General features: G+C 42.6%; 1 protein-coding gene across 12 annotated transcripts in view; it reads left to right on the top strand.

Annotated features, from left to right (window-relative positions):
• BTRC (beta-transducin repeat containing E3 ubiquitin protein ligase) overlaps nucleotides 1-5,448 on the top strand; it is a 121,747-nt gene extending 116,299 nt beyond the window's left edge. For all 12 annotated transcript variants that reach the window (XM_083443820.1, XM_083443824.1, XM_083443822.1 and 9 more), the window contains one exon: nucleotides 299-5,448. The gene's annotated coding sequence lies outside the window, so the exon portion shown is untranslated. The remainder of the gene's footprint in view (nucleotides 1-298) is intronic.
• The last annotated feature ends 7,352 nt before the right edge of the window (nucleotides 5,449-12,800 follow it).

Here is a 12,800-nt window from a genome sequence, read left to right as displayed (position 1 = left end):
CTCCTTGCCACTTCTCAGCACACCTGCCACCTGCAACAGAAACAATGTGGAGGTGCTGTCACGGTCTCTCCCCAACATAATTTGGGTTTTCCCTCCTTGCCGCCGCCACCTGTCCTACAAGATGAACGTTAACCTTAACTTGGGAAACAGATCACATACACAGGCTGAGGGTTCACACCCCCCCCCAAATGTATCCATTTTGAAAAATCTAGATTGCCTGTAATCATCTTTTGATGGTTTATAAAATTTCATTAACAAAAATGTGGATGACAAATAGTTCTTGTCTTTTCTTTCCTAGGACTCATTTAAGCTGCGATATTTAAATTACCTGCCAATGCCAGGGCAAAAGAATTATCCACATAACAGATATAACTGAAGAGAGAGGCTCTCAGACACACTTCTGGAACCAAGTCAGCGCATGGTTGATCTCGGACAAGGTCTTCTCAGCGCAGCTGACTGCTCAAGTGCTGCTATATCAGAAGATTCCTTTTATCTTTCCTGAATGACTGATGTGTTACACCTCCCCTCTTCACACACTTCTCCCTCCCATCTCCTCTCTTGTCCTGAGTGCAGATGTCCTATAAATATATTTAACATGTTGCCAGAATTTCTTGCTTCGCTCTTAAGCAGAAAAATCCTTGCCACCATTCGTTCCCATGGGAGAATCACCTTGTGATGTGTTGGTAGGTGGGGAACAGCAGGCTGATGCCTCTACCTTTGGGGACTTGTGATAAGGACGCATCTACTTTTCTGTAGATGGGCCTTGGACTTTAAAGGAGGGCCAACTTGATGCCAAATGAAGGCCCCGGTGGCCAGAAACCAGTCGGGAGATAATGATGAAGTCTAAATAATTTCAGCTAAGCCCTCTGCAGTTAGTCACTTGTCTAAAATCTTCATCCGGCAGATGCCAGTAAATGAAAGGTGAAGCCTTCTTCTGCCAAAGTCTAATTTACTTAAGAGGTGAGACTTACTGGTGACCACATTGGTGATGGGCAGTATTTCTGCTGTCAAAGTATATGAATATATTTCCATGTTCTTCTTCCTTCCCTCCCCACATGGTGCAGTACTGCACCTCTGCTCCTTGCCCCCCCCCCCCGGAAGAAGAGTATGGTATCAACAGTAGCAACCACCCTATTCCCTCAGCACTCAGTCAAGACTTCAGACTTCTCCTGTTAACCTGATTGTGTCATTATTCGTTGGCTGGCATTTGTGCTTTGTTGCCATACTCTGTTGGAATGGAACTCCTGAAAGAACGGGAGATTCTGATGACTCCACATCTTAGTCTGTAAGCTGCAAGGTCATTTTGTGGTGGAAGGGATAATAGTAGAGGAGAACAGTGGAGGGGTCTTAGCTAGGGACAGAAAAGACCAAAAGCAAACCTGTCCTATGGTACTACATAACCCCCCTTCATTGTGTGGGAATAGCATAACGCTTGTCTCCTACAAGGAAGGGTTAACTTCTTTGGCCAAGATTCAAATTTGGAAGTTAGGGGGAAAGAGCTTCACTTTTATGCTGCTAAGCAGGTCCCCTCTGTGGCCTGTCTCCTCTTCATTCACTTGGGAGTAGCAATTTCCCTCCAGTGAAGTTTGGTATTTGCCATGGCGGGCTCAGAAAGTCAGTGGAAACTAAGAATAAACGGGCAGCTGGTTCTGTCCTGTAGTTCTCTACTCTGGTTCAAAAGTGAGAGTTTTGTGCAAGTGCTCTGCCTTACCCATGGATTCTCAGCCTGCGTATCATCCAGGGCTGCATTAGCACCAAAGGCATAATCAGAAGTATTTGTTCTCTTGGGGTGGGGATAAACATGCTGATCTTGGTCTGCTTTTCTTTTTAAGCATAGGCAAAGGAAGTCACAGCTGCAGCTAGGCAGCTTTCCTTAACTCTGCTATCCTTCAGAGTATGAAAAAGGTTGCCTTGCACACTGAATTGCAAAGCAAGATGGAAAACGAGAGACAGATTGCCACATACTAGTTCTTCATTATGTTTGAAAGCTCACTGTCGCCCCAGCCCTGTTTCATCACTATTACTCGGATTCCATTTATCCTTTGTAGTACAGTATTGACAATGTGTGGAACAGGACTGTAGATCCACTACAACTGGAGCATCAACAGGTTATTTTCTCTTGCTCGCTGGCAGAGCTGTGAGATCAGTATTTTCTCCCGTGTGTGTGTGTGTGTGTGTGTGTAGGGAAGTGTCTTTGGCGGTGGCTCAGTCAAGCACATAGGAGGGTTGTTTCTGTTATGTGGAGTTGGAGATCAGATAAGAGACAATGTCATTTTTGGTGCAGCCTTTCCTTATTGTCATAACCCTTCTCTTCCCTGCTGTTGTTCCCAAACACACCTAACTGCTTTGGGGCTTTAAAACAAACAAACATGGTACTGGAGAATTAATTCTAATGTATAAAACCTGTCACCAAGGGGAAAGTAGTGAGGTTTTTTCCTGTTAAGTCATTTCAAGGAAGAAGCTGAAATGTTGCTTTTCCACTAGAAGGAGGGCCCACCATGCCTTGGCATGGAGAAAGGCCACTGCAAAAAGCAAGACCTCCTCCCTCCAACTTCTACCCCACTCAAGTTGCATGAAGTTTACAGCCTTCAGCCTACTGCATCTCCAACCATTTGGGGAGGGCTTTGGTCTTCACTGGAAGAGAAAGGCTCTAAAGTATCTCCGAACATGGACATTTCAAGGGTTAATTTGATATGGGTAATTCCAAATGGATCTGATGCGAAAGCTGAAAAGGGAATTTTAATGACGTTTCTGAAGAGGGGCTGAGCCCTAATATCTTTCTTTGCAATGAAATGCTAACTTGGAATTGCTAATCACAAATGGCCTTGCCTTTCACTGGTGTGGAGCGGAGAGCTCCACAGGCAGGTATTTACAGAAGGAAAAGCAGCGCACAACTGGCTCTGAGCCATAGGAGAGAACCTTGCTGTAAAACTGTGCATTTCTAACCCTAGAGCAATTGAGTAGTTTAAATAACATAAACTCAGCCTGGGCACCCAGCTGAATACGTAGCATAGGAATACCCCCCCTGCAGCAACGCTAAGCCACTTTCACTGTTCCTGATTAGGCTTCTGAACAAGTTGGACCTTTTGATGACTATTTTAAGACTTTATGCTTGCTTCTGAAATTAGAAGATGGGAGAGAGACCCTGCTGCCGCCAGCAAAAAAACAAACCTATTTTGACTTCATAAAAGAAAAGGAGAGTGGTACATATGTGTGTTCCCCTTCTCTGGGTTCATATATGAATCTGCCAGTTTGAACTCATGTGATTGGTACCTCTCCAAATGAGGTCCTCTGGTCCTGGGGGTTTTTCCCCTCCCATGCTATGCTCAGACATGTTTAGGAGTTAACAGTGTTATCAAAAGAAGTGACTACTTGTGTGCTGTTTTCTGCTGTTGCTTCATACCAGGAAGGAACTATTCTATATAGGAGGGTAGGAGGAACATTCAGTAGTTTTTAGTTACAAAGGCTTATAAGGCTTGCATGCCTTCCCAAATTCTCTTGGATTCGGGAAGAAAGAATTGGGGAAACTCTAGGTGGCACAAGGCACATATATGGTCCCTAAGTGGCCTACATATATGATGCATTTTAACAATGCTGAGCTGTGCCCTAATCCATTCCTCTTCCTTTAATCAAGTGGTCAAATTAGGGGGGTTTGGGGGGGAGGGGTTTCCCTGAAGAAGGAAGCCTTTTGGATTTTTCCTCAAGCTGCACTTCTGGGTAAATCTCCTTTTTCTGAAATCAATCTCACATATCCAGCTGAGAGTGAGCCAACTGGTTGTGGAAGCACAATTCTCACTATTTAGGCCATCATGTCCTGGGCAGTTTCCACTTGGGTTTAAATGCTGCATCCTGGGAACTGCATGCTCTGGAAGCAACACTTCTGTATTGTAAGTCACCCTCTGCATCTTTCTGATTTATAACATGGCTGCTGGAATAAAACATGGGTGCAGCCCATGCTTTATTTATAGGCTCCCCTTCACAATTGTGATTGACTAGTCCTCAATCTGCTTGTTAAAGTCAGAGCTCTTTTCAGGACTGCAGCATCCTATATCATGGGCATAGTTATACATTATATCTTTGGTCTGCAAAATGCAATTGGGCTGTAGCACACGAATTTAGGTCTTCAAAAGTGGCAGTAATCATACAGAGATTTAAAATTAGTGACCTTTCAGTGATGCAAGGTATGCTCAGGATGTAGACCTTTGACAAATCAACAATAACCTTCACAATGGAACATAACTATGAAACCATTAAGAAACCATTATTACCTGGCTCTAGAGCTCATGCAAATTCACTGATCTACAGACACCACTCTAGATGCAGAAATGCTTTCCCTAAAGTGCTACTCAGCTTTTCTGGAGAAAGTATAAGTAGTGGTCTGTTCTGTAGGTCTACTTGTGTACATTAAAAAACTAAAATTCACTGCTCAATGCAAATCAGTAAAACACCCAAATTCACTTAATTTGTATTGATTTGCATGCTTTCTTCTGAACTCTGCATTTGGGCACTTGCACAAGATCAAATGGACAATGAAAGTTTGGACAGGCAAGAGGGTTGTGAAAAGCTGTATGAGTGTGAGCAAAACAAGGTTGCAAGGGTAGGCTTCAAGAAACTAAAGCTTCAGGTTTTGACCTGAGCATTTCACAATGGTTCTTGCATGATTTCAAATGTATTTTCACTATAACGAGGGCTAGAAACTTGCTTTTTAAAAAGGGAAGCTGGGATTCTCAGGAGTCAAATATGCATAAATCATTGTTGTGCACGCTGCCCAATCTATGATGCCCAAAGCAGATGCTTTAGCAGAAAGGCACAGAAGACCATTTTCTAAATACTCCATGTTTATTTTCTCCATGTTATTGGCTGCCTTTACTGGTTAAAGCAGAGCGCTTTTTTTCTCCTTATCTCTCTGGGACTAAAATGGTCATAGATGGTCAAAAAAATTCACTTCCAAATTATGAATTTAGGTTGAGTAGGGAAAAGTAAGGTAGCTGTTGATCCATACAAGAGGAAATGCTCACAATATAAATTGCTAATATCTTTTTGTACAGCACGTTAGTGTGAGGGGTGCAAGTTTAAAATCTGGCAAAATTGAATTGGCTCTTATGACAATTTATTCTCTTAACAGCTTGCTGCTCCTTTGAAAGCAAACACCCACTAGACCAGTGCATGCCTTTAGCAACTGCAGGAAGCTCAGATAACTGTGGGCACAGAAGGTTAAAAAGAAAGCACATGATCTCTTATTTTTATTTGTAACTCTGCTCTCTTTGTTCTCTAGATTCTAAAAGTAATGAGTGCTTTGGAATTTTTGTGATTATGTTCTGGTGATGTGTAGCTAACGTACTAATGTTCACTTGAGCTAGGGTCATGGTAATGTGTGGTTTTTTTAAGAAAAAATATTTTAACTGTTCAGAAGATAACTTAAATACAATTATAAGATTAAGCTGTGAACCTGCTGAGCGTGTTTTTTTTTCTTTAATCTTAAATGAATGTTTGTTTCCCAGGCACTATGACAATGAATGAACTAGTGCAGAACTTCAACCTCATCTCATTAAGTGCATTGACTGTCATTCATTCACACTGGGGCAGCTTATTCATAAAATCTCAGCGTACTTTATAAGAGTTCCATTTATTAATGATATCTTCCATCTAAAGCACTGTAAATTGATCAAAACGTGTGACAGCAAAATGAGTGCATTTAAAAAGGGAAAAGGGATCCTAAATGGATCCTACAGGATATTTGAGTGAAAAACTGTGACATTCCCTTATTTAGAAGATGCACAGAATGCAGCTATTTAAATGTTTTTGGTTCAAAGAAGATGACATACAGAATAATCCAAATTCTACCTTCTTACTGGACCCACCATGTTGCTTTGCCACCTTCACCTCTGGCTAACTTTTCCCATTAGGTATATTTTTATTTGTGCTTAAGGCCAGTCCATTGTTTTCTGACCTGGATTTTCTTTGCAATTAGAAAGTTTGCTCTCCTAGCAGTTCATTTAGTCCACTGAAACTGGCCTTTCGGAATCTTGGTTTAAAAAAGAGAAAATTCAACTAACACACTACACATGAATCCAACAAAACAAAATACTTTAGGTGGTTTGGACAGAACCAAGGATGGAGATCCACACATCATAGAATTATAGAGTCACAAGGGACCACAAGGGCAATCTAATCCAACCCTCTGCAATGCAGGAATCTTTAGCTCAATATGGACCTTATCCCACAACTCTGAGATTAAGAGTTTCATGCTCTACCGACTGAGCTAGCCAAGCCTCGTCTTGGCTTCTGCTCCTCTCTTGTCTGCCTCACATTTTCAATAAGACTAGTGTGTGTCACACTATGTTTTAGATGTCACTGTACCATATATTCCAACAGACCTGCCTACTACTTTCTCCATGATTTTCCTTCAGGAAGGCTGGTGGGAAAGCAGATGGAAAACGTAGGCACCTTGGAGGCACCCTCAAAACAGCAGGGCCTATATTAAGTAAAATCTGTTCTGTGTATCATAACATCCTTCTCCAACTATGCAAAATGCCTGTAAATTGTGCAGCGCTTTGTGAGAGAAAATACAATCTACGGTTGCAGAGCAAAACCATGAACCAAGGGCAGAGAGGGGGGAAATGGTTATTTCCAAAGATTGCTTGTTTGCTGGATGCTTTAGACTGCAAAAAAACCAAAACTATCCAAGTGGCATTTCATTTAAGAAACAATATAAAAATTTAACAAATTTTAGACATTTCCAAGCATTTGAGGACAAATTAACCACAATACTAAACTTGAAAGATGATGAATGAAGAAAAGGGGGTTCTGGCATCACCAGTTAAGGAAACCCTTCAAAACAGTATTGCAGACCATAAAAGTTGCTAGCCCTCAAAATTATTTACTAGCAAAGAAGTAGATATATGCTGCCATTTCTCTAAATTTTACAGCATTGCTTGCTACTAGTGCCTTCACTTTTTACTTGCGTATTTGGAAGGTTTGTTTGTCCCTATTTTGTTCTCAGGCTACTGGACCCCTCACAGGGCACTGCCTGTTGCTCTCCCCTCTTTTCACCTCCTATTTCTAATACGCCAAAGGACGTACAGTGGTGCCGCGCAAGACGAATGCCTCGCAAGATGGAAAACCCACTAGACAAAAGGGTTTTCCGTTTTGGAGGTGCTTCGCAGAATGAATTTCCTATGGGCTTGCTTCGCAAGACGAAAATGTCTTGCGAGTTCCTGGGATTTTTTTTCGCTCCCCACCCCCTTCTTCTAAGCACTAAGCTGCTAATAGCCTTTTAGCAGCTAATCCGCTAATCCCTTAAGCCTTTAATAGCCTTTAATAGCTGCTAAACCGTTAATAGCGCTAATCCGCTAATCTGCTAATGGGGTTGCTTCGCAAGACAAAAAAACCGCTAGACGAAGAGACTCGCGGAACGGATTCTTTTCGTCTTGCGAGGCACCACTGTATCTCCACTAGGTTTCCAGCTCAGTGTGGACATTCGCCTTTGCATGACTGGCTTTCTAGGTAGTATATACATTTTATCTTTTGGCACCCTGCCTTGAGGAAAGGGAAGTGGCTAAATCTGGACTACGTCAAGTAGTATGTTCTGGGCAGTTAACTGCTGAGGTCCTCTGCTTCACTCAGTTGGCCACCCAGGATGCTGTTTTGAGGAGCAGTGAGAAAACTGAAATCCTAAGGAGGCTTTGTTTAGAATTCCCAACTCCAATGATAAAATGTGCTATGAGAAAAGTAGTGTATATTTCACATAAATACTATGCTGGGCTGGAAAGACTAGGCTTGCTGCATCACTCCCCAAATCCAATGATCTACCAACAGGAACCAGGTCCAAAAGGCATATGGTTAAAATTTAAAAACTGGGAGCCTTCTGGTGCTTTCTGTATGGAGGGATTCATTTTCAGTACCAGAACTGAAATGAGCCTCAAGCCATTTCACACAGAAATCCACTCCGGATGAGCTTTCTTCATTTCAGCTGCCTCACTGAGGTGAACAAAGTTTTGGCAGTCGAAAGCATTTGCTGATCTGCAGTAGCTCACCCAGAGATTGTCCCTAGATTCTGATCAACTTTCTGCCCACTCCTCTGCTATGAGATGCCCATGCATTGGAGCTGTCCTTAATCATGCATTGTTGTACTAAAATTGCAGAGGGTGTCTTTAAATTGTCCTGAGTCTCCTTGCTCTCAACCACCTTCCAAATCTGCTCTGGACAAAGCTATGGGCATGCATCTCATGTACTTTTGCATCATGATGCACATCCAATGTTGAGAAATCCCTCGAGCCAGGACAATGCATTAACACAACAGGTTTATGAGACTTGCTTGAGGTCTCATGTTACACACTACAAATGGTGGGTGCGATGTCAGAATACAAAAGTTTGGGTTTTGCTCAAAAATCATTGCACAGATGAGTGTAATGTCATCATGCAGGGAAAATTGAAATTTGAAAATGAAGTGCCTCTTCTGAAATTGGCCCACAATGCGAGAAGCATGTCAGCTGGGAGTTGAAAGGCATTATGGATAATTGATCCTGGAACCTGGAATAGCACTCAGTTACTAGTGTGGTACTGAAGAGAAGCAAGATACTTGTGCATCTTCGCCCAAATATTGGTATACCAGGTAGGTGGGAGAGCTAGAAGTGCTGCAAATTCTTTTTCTGGGGCAGCAAGAAATATCCAACCTTGGCAGAATGCCAGGTTTCCGCAAAACAAATTCCATCCACCAACTTATAAGAATACAAAAGTGTTCTTTCATGGCTAGAGTGAAGGCTTGAGAAGGGGTGGCCACCCAGTCTAGGAAAAAAGGATTCTTTTGCTGCCAAGAGTTTTCAGTCTTGTGCCTTGTGGGCTGCCTCAGCCTCACAAGCTCTCCCAAAAATGAAGACTTCTGACCGTAAATTGAATAACTGTGGCCGGCTCTTTGTTGCTCTTGCCCTCCTCTTGCCAACTCAGTTCATTACCAAACTCTGAAGGTCTCTGCTTCACCTGCTTTACTGCCTCATTTTCCAAAAGGGAAGTATTTGTTCTGAGTAGGAAAGAACAAGGAAAGAAATTTGGTTTTGTTTGCATTTTAATGTGAAACTAATTCACCCTTCTCAAACTAATGCACAAATGCATTTTGCGATTCAGTTTTCCAGCCAACTTTTACAAATATGCATATATTGGCAGTAAGCATGCATAAAAAATGAATACATTTATGAAAATAACATACAAAATTGCCTTGTGTCAGGAAACTGCAAAAAAGTGTGCATTAGTCAAAAGGGCATAAAAATGTTTTATTTGGATAAATTCACACTAAAATGCAGACAATGAGGATTTTTTAAAATTGCAAATTGCTGTGGAAGTGTGGAGAACTGAGTGTAAGATTGGAAAAATGAGAAACAAAGAGAATTGAAATTGACATTACTGATTACTAAGGAGCAGAAATCACCTTTCCCTGGCACTGTTTCCTCAGTTCACAAATACTGCTTGGGCATTGCTAAGCAATGAAAGAACCAATTTTATTCCATATAACATGGGCAGTGTGGCACAACTGGTTTTCTCCTCCTGATACTGGAGACTAATACTGAACACACCCTGTAGGAAGTATGCTTTTAAAAGCCTAAATATTGGCAGAACAATAGCTCCATTGATGAATATTTGCATAACAACCATATCTCCCACTGCTCCCAAAGTGAAGTGACTCAAGACTTTAAGACGGGTAGGCAACCTAAGGTTCATGGGCCAGATGCGACCCAATCGCCTTCTCAATCCGGCCCGTGGATGGTCCGGGAATCAGTGTGTTTTTACATGAGTAGAATGTGTCCTTTTATTTCAAATGCATCTCTGGGTTATTTGTGGGGCCTGCCTGGTGTTTTTACATGAGTAGAATGTGTGCTTTTATTTAGAATGCATCTCTGAGTTATTTATGGGGCATAGGAATTCGTTCATTTCCCCCCCAAAATATATATATATATATATATATATAGTCTGGTCCACCACATGCTCTGAGGGACAGTGGACTGGCCCATGGCTGAAAAAGGTTGATGACCCCTGCTTTAAGAAGTTGGTACAGGCATTGTGCTAAGCATCAACAGAACTCTTCAAAAGGAGAAAATACTCCAGAGGTCACCAGTGATTTTGTGTGTGTGTAAGAACGTTCAATTCTATCCAATATCAATTAAGGCCACTTGTATTATTCTAGTAAAGGGGTAGGAAGAATTCAGAGTCCCAGGATCTACTCTGGGTGTAGTTGTGTTTTTTTACTAAAACCTTAAGATCTACCAACTGGTGCCTGGTACAAAAGACATACACTTACAGTGTAACCCTATACTTGCCTACTCAGTCATAAATCCTCTTGAGTTCAATAGGACACATCTGTTCCCAAGTAAATGTGTTAGGGTTGTTGTCTGAAAATTTACAGGGGAAGTGCCATAGCTCATTGAGAACAACTGCCAGCATCTCCAGATAAAGGTAAAGATACCCCTGGCAGTTCGACCTAGCAGTTCAAAAGCACCTCCGGGTGCAAGTAGATGAAAAGGGACCGCATAACAGCGGGAAGGTAAACGGCGTTCCATGTGCTGTGCTGGCTCGCCAGATGCAGTTTGTCACGCTGGCCATGTGACCTGGAAGTGTCTGCGGACAGCGCTGGCTCCCGGCCTATAGAGTGAGATGAGTGCACAACCCTAGAGTCTGACAAGAGTGGCCCAAACGGGCAGGGGTACCTTTACCTTTTTTACCCCTGGCAGTTAGATCCAGCTGTGGCTGACTCTGGGGTTGTGGCGCTCATCTCGCTTTACTGGCTGAGGGAGCCGGCGTACAGCTTCCGGGTCATGTAGCCAGCATGACTAAGCCGCTTCTGGTGAAACCAGAGCAGCGCACAGAAATGCCATTTACCTTCCTGCCACAGTGGTACCTATTTATCTACTTGCACTTTGATGTGCTTTCAAACTGCTAGGTTGGCAGGAGCAGAGACCGAACAATGGGAGCTCACCCCGTCGCAGGGATTCAAACCGCCAACCTTCTGATCGGCAAGCCCTAGGCTCTGTGGTTTAGACCACAGCGCCACCCACGTCCCAGATAAGGGCTGTCCTATACCTGTAATTCTGGAGAACTGCTAATTGATGCAGACAATACTGAGCAAGGTGGACCAAATGGTCTGACTCGGTATAAGATGGCTTACTATGTTCCTTAAGAACTTTGAGTCTAGGAATTTGGTTAAAATATCAGAACTATTCTCCAGGTTCTCCAAAGCACTGGAATTTACCGCTCAACGTGCTTTTATGCTAGTCAATAAATTCTCCATTTGATCTGAGGTTCGCCAGATACTGACTCCGTCAACCCCTTTCCCTAGGCTAATAGGCTTAACCTGGGGTCAGTTGCAGCCCTTCGACTCTTACCGCTGCACTGTTACTGGGGTGAACCCAAAAAACACGGGCACCTCTCCAGATGTGTGACTGCATGGTGTGCCAACATGGTTTTAGAGCAAATTTAATCACACCAGGAGAAATGATTTTTTGAACAGAAGGCAACTTGTGTTTTCAGGCAGAAAATAAATCTCAATGCTTTTTTTTTAAAGGACAATGTGATTGGGTAGGGAGAGGCACAAATTTATGCTAGTGGTTGGAGGGACTTTTTATTACTCTTGGGAAAGGTTTGGGACAGCAGACTCTTCCTTTCAACACCATCCAACTGGAACAGGAACAAAGATGTTGAGAAGCCTGGAGACGGACTGTTGCTATTTGGGGGTGGGATTCAAGCACATACCACCCAATTCTGGTTGTGATAGTAGATCAGGAAGACTTGCACAACAAACCCACTTTCCCAAAATATCAGATTTTTGGGAAATATGGAAAGTAATGGGGAAATGCACCGGAAACTGTGGAAAGTGTTTGATGCAACATTGTCTAAACAAACTCCCCGCAAACAGATAGAGATGAATGCTCACTAACAAGTCAGCATTGTCTAGCTGCTCTGTGAACAAATGAATCAGGATAAGTGCTCAATCAACAGCTCACTTAGATGCACCTCAAGTTTTATGAGGAATGGCTGAAGGAACTGGCCATGTTTAGCCTGAAGAAAGCACAATTAAGAGGTAATATGAAAGCCACCTTCAAATAGATGAAGCCAAGTTTGTCTTCTGTTGCTGCACAATGTAGGGATAGGAACCAACGCCAATGGGTTCAACTTAATGAGTGGATTTAGACAACACATTACTAAATATTGCCTGGTGGTATGAACTGTTCAACACCCTTGGAAAGCAATGAACTTTCCTTAGTTAGAGATTTTAGTTAGAGTCCACCTAGCAGTGGACTTCCCCAGTCAGCAAGGAGTTAAACTACATCCCCCACTTGAAATCTCTCTGAAATCTGTGAGGCTATATAGACTCAAGATGCATTGCTACCTCATCCTCCTCTAGCACCCGACATGAAATTCTGAAAGAAAAGGATTCCATTCTATGTTCTCCATTTAGGGAAGGAAGTCCACATGTTGCTGGACTCTCAACTTCCATCAGCCCCAGCATAGGCTCATTGAAATGAATGAACGTGGCTAAGGTAGCCAATTAATTTTGATGGATCTACGCTAAACAAGGCTAAATTGAATACCACCCTTCAGCTCTACAATGGCCCTTATTGTTATACATTTCTAATGTGCTAATCCCTTCTCCTACAATCTTTATCCAGGTACAGAGAGAGTTAACATTGCCCTGGGCAGCTGCCAATGCTGGAAGGTCCTAGCGGCTCCAGGTTCTGAACTATGTATCTCTTTCTCAAATAAGCGAAGCGAATCACATCAACCATCATGTGATTGAGCACTGCCTCTAAGGG

This window comes from Podarcis tiliguerta (genome assembly GCF_965153285.1).
Source record: "Podarcis tiliguerta genome assembly, chromosome: 5".
Taxonomy (NCBI): Eukaryota; Metazoa; Chordata; class Lepidosauria; order Squamata; family Lacertidae; genus Podarcis; species Podarcis tiliguerta.
The sequence above is the reverse complement of the archived record's forward strand: the minus strand, read 5'-3'. Positions and strand labels throughout refer to the sequence as shown.